The sequence below is a fragment of the Bison bison genome, unplaced genomic scaffold, assembly GCF_000754665.1.
Source record: "Bison bison bison isolate TAMUID 2011002044 unplaced genomic scaffold, Bison_UMD1.0 scf7180017847420, whole genome shotgun sequence".
In the NCBI taxonomy this organism is placed as follows: domain Eukaryota; kingdom Metazoa; phylum Chordata; class Mammalia; order Artiodactyla; family Bovidae; genus Bison; species Bison bison.
Genome location: NW_011477993.1, coordinates 12,649 through 16,784, shown reverse-complemented (window position 1 = coordinate 16,784; position 4,136 = coordinate 12,649).

Here is a 4,136-nt window from a genome sequence, read left to right as displayed (position 1 = left end):
CTGCACTCCGTCGTCTTCCAGACCCCGTCTCATCATGAAGGCGTGGAGGCCCCGCGCCACCGGCCCTCGCCAGGGAGGGGCACTGCTGCTGCTCCAGGTCCCCAGGCTGGGCTCCTGGGGCTGAGCACAGGCGTCCTCTGTCCCTCGGTCCAGCTGTCCAGGGAACGGGGCCGCGGCGTGGACCAAGGCTCTGTCTCTGGCGGCATGCGGTGGTGCTGGCGGTGCCCTCCTGGTCGGGCAGCTGCCGTGGGCGGTGTGTCCCTTGGACGGGGCTGCTGCCCACTGGACGTGAGACCCGCTCGCCCTGACTGTCACAGCGATCTAAGGGGAGGTGAGGGCAGGGCTCTCCACGGGCCCTGGCTGCACATACGAGCCCCTCGCCCTCCTTATTGGGGGCAGCTGTCCCCACGGGCCCCTTGCCGGCCTGTCTGGGCAGAGGGCACCCCAGGGTCTGGGGCAGGTGGGCGGGGCTGCGGCCCACAGCGCAGGACGGCCACACCCCCACCCGGGCCGAGGCCTGCCTGCTGCCCCAGGGCCCTCGCTCAGGCCTTTGTCCTCCTTGCTTTGAACCCCACTTCCCGGTCTGTGCCCAGGCACGGTGCGCGCCCCCCAGGAGGGCTGAGCAGGCGGAGGCCCGCAAAGCACGCTGTCCCCCTCACCCTCAGGGTTTGGGGTTGGGGGAGGATGACTCACCTTCCTGCACACCAGGAAGCCCCTGGGAGAAGAGGACCCCTGGACCCCAGTCTGGGAACCCCCCACAATGGCCCCAGCATCACACTGAGAAGCGGGGACCTCAGAGGGGGACAGTCCTGAGCCAGAAGCCGGCAGGCACAGCACAGCCCACTGGGCGGGATGCGGGAGGTGGCCGGACAGTGGCGGAGGGGCGGGGCGAGGGGGTGCCCACCGTTGGGGCCTGAGCAGCGTGCCCCCATCTGTCAGCGAGGCGGGTCCTTCTCTTGCGCCAGCACTGAGCCTGACCGGGGCCTGCTCCTCAGGGCGGCCCCACACCCGGGCACAGACTGCATGAGTGAGTGACCCAGGGCACCACCTTGGGCCAGTGGGGATGGGCTGCGGGAATCACAGCCCCTGTGTGCCGAGCTGGGGGGGGTGGGGTCTGTCTTCAGCCCCATGCTCTCACCAAGGACGGGGACCCCAGCCTCAAAGGGTCTGAGGCTCTGAGCGGGCTGGGATGCAGGGAAGGGGGCGTCCTGCGCGCCACGAAGGTGCTCTCGGTGGGTTAGCTCCACTTTGAGCTGACTACGGTCCTTCTGTGTCCCCTGTGAAGGGCAGTGTGGTTCTCCTCCTCTCCTCTGAAGCGGGGTTCAGAGCAGGTAGCCCTTTCTTCAAAGAGGCGGTCTGACCCCCGCAGCCCAGAGACGGCGTGTGGATGGCCACGCTGTGTCCAGCTCGGCTTCTGCCCTCGAACCTGGCCTCAGATGGACCGAACGCTCTGGAGTGTGTTGCCAGCGGCCCCCAGTCCCTTGGACAGGCTGCCCTGTCTCGAACCCGACACCTCCGGGCTTAGGGCTTACACAGAGGCACCAACGCCCACGTGACCACAGATGCCCACGCGTCTATGTTGACAGGAAGGACGATTCGGCACCAGCTAAATGCGGCCTCTGGAGAACTTCCGAAATAAAAAGAGGTTTTTTTGTTTTGTTTTTCTGAAAAGCGTCAAGCTATTTGTAGCCCAAGCTGGTTGAGCAGATTTTTCTGGGTGTAGCTTATTTTTTCACTCATTACCTTCTTTTTCTTGTGAATTAGAAAGTAGCGTTCTTCCCACCCGGGAGCATCGCTCTGACTTCTCCCTGTACCACTGCCAGCTTTCCTGCTCCGGCGGTGGGGGCGGGCTCAGACCTGCTCCCCCCAGCCCAGGAGGCTGGGTTTTCCTTTAACCACAGCCCCGCAGTGGGAGGCAGGCTGGCCAGGCCCGGGCTCTCCTACCCAAGGTCACCCGCCCCCAGGGTCGTGACCTGCGGTGGGCAGGGGCCGTGGAAGGGTTGCACCAGGTGGTCAGTTGGCAGCATCCAGGCTGGAGAAACTGGAAGAGGCCCCCTGCCATCCCACCTGGCAGAGCAGAAGACGGGCCTGTGAATCACTGGCCGGAGCCTACACGCTTGCTCAGGCAGCGGAGCTGTGATCTGTCGCTCAGAGTCTCTCAGCTGGAGCGGCAGCCCCTGCATCTGTGGCAGGATTCGGGGTGTCCCCTGGACTCACGGCCGGGTTAGAGGGGAGCAGACCCTACCCGCTTCCCACCCCGCAGCCCGGGGTGTTTCGCTCACCCCTGGGCGTTTCACCAGAGGCCTGACCCAGGCCTGCCCTCGGGAGTCCTCTGCCATCAGCTCCAGGCCCAAGACTGGGCTGCAGCCCACCTTTGCTGACCCCACCCTCCCCTGGAGCACACATAGATGAGAAAAGAGCTGCCTCTGTGGTGTCCCACCCCTTCCTGCCTCTTGTCTACAAGATTGTTTTAAAACCTGTAATCTGCCAAGCTAGGCCCTTCCAGCAGTCTAGTCCCCTCAGGGCTGAGTTCAAACTCCCTGACCTGGGGCTGCCTGGAGCCCCTCCCAGACCCCCAGGACAGGGCAGCTTAGCCCGTTCTCCACGTCTCAGGCTTGCCTGGGCCAGTTGGTGCTGACTTTTGAAGTGTCCTTTCTCACTGCCATGGAGGCCATGTCCTTTCTCTCTACCCCATGGACAGAGGAGCTTGGTGGGCTACAGTCCACGGGTCGCAAAGAGTCGGACACGACTGAGCAACTTCACTTTCACCTTCTCACTGGCGGACGGGACCGCTTTGCTAAGCTCCAGGTGCCCTGAGATGGGGTTTCCACAGAGGCCCCCAGGGCTGGTGAAGGCTCAGAAGTCCTGCCTCGCACTCCAAGTGTCCCCTCTGGCCCCACGCCTTTATCCACAATCCCGAACTCCCTAAAACTCTGAAAGAAAGGTTTTCAAACTCTGGTGACAAAGCCAGTCCTAAACCAACATACACGTTTACCGTGGTCTTTATTTATTCCAGTTCATGGGAACAGTTGCGTTTCACTACCAAAATCTTAAAAACATTTTTTTCGTATGTCTTTTGGCGGCGTGGCATGGGGGGACCTTAGCTTCAAACCAGGGATGGAACCCGAGCCCCCTGCAGTGAAAGCACGGTGTCTCGACCTCGGGCCACTGGGAAGTCCCTCAGCACGAGAATCTCAAGGCACAGCCCCGGGGCCCAGGGAGGCGTCAGGTCATCTGTGAGCGGGTGAAAGTCCTGAATTCCAAACCCGCTGGCCCCACACCTCGTGCTGGACTGGGCGGGGGCCCGGGGAGGGGACCCCGACCAGCAGGCAGCAGTGAAGGTACTGCCCCCCTGACTTTCACACTGAGAGGGGACACAGTCTGCCCAGCGCCGGCGCTCAGAGATGGCAGAGCCCACAGGCCAGCAGAGGGCCCAAGGGCCCAGGAGGGTGGGACAGGATGGGGCTTCCTGCCTGTGGAGGGGCCCTCACCTGGGGGGCTGCTGACCACAGGCCTGACGTCCCTCCCTGAGGGACTGAGAGCCCCAGACGTGCCTCCTGGGGGGGCGCGCTCCCGGGGGGGTCCAGGCTGAGGGCACCTGGGAGTGTCGCTAGGAGTGTGGCAGTGACCGAAAGAGACAGGAGGCACCCCGCCTGGGGAGACCTCAGCCTACGTGGGGTGCAGACCCTGGCCCGCCTTCACAGCGCCCGGGGGCCCCTTCTCAGGGTGGTCTCAGCGGGTCCACCTGCGGATGTGCAGAGCACAGGGCACTGGGGTGGCAGCTCACCCTCACCCCTTACCAAGGATCCCAGAACTGGGGCGGACCGGCTGCCCAGGTGTGTGCACTCGCAGAGCCAGGTACAGCCACCAGCAGCTTCCGGAGAGGAGCCGGGCTGGCCTCGCGCCAGGCATCAGGCTTTCTGCCCGGACAGGGCCAGGAGTGGGGCTCTGCAGGCCAAAGCCCCTGGCATCCATCCTGATGAGTTGGGGGGGGGGCATGCCCTGACCTCAGCTGGGCAGAGCCTGCCAGGCCAGCGCGGTGGTGGAGCATGTATGAGGCCCGAGCCTCTGGGGCGGGCTTTACGGGGGGCACACCAAGGATGATCAGAGGTCAGGTGTGGACGGGGGTCCCATGA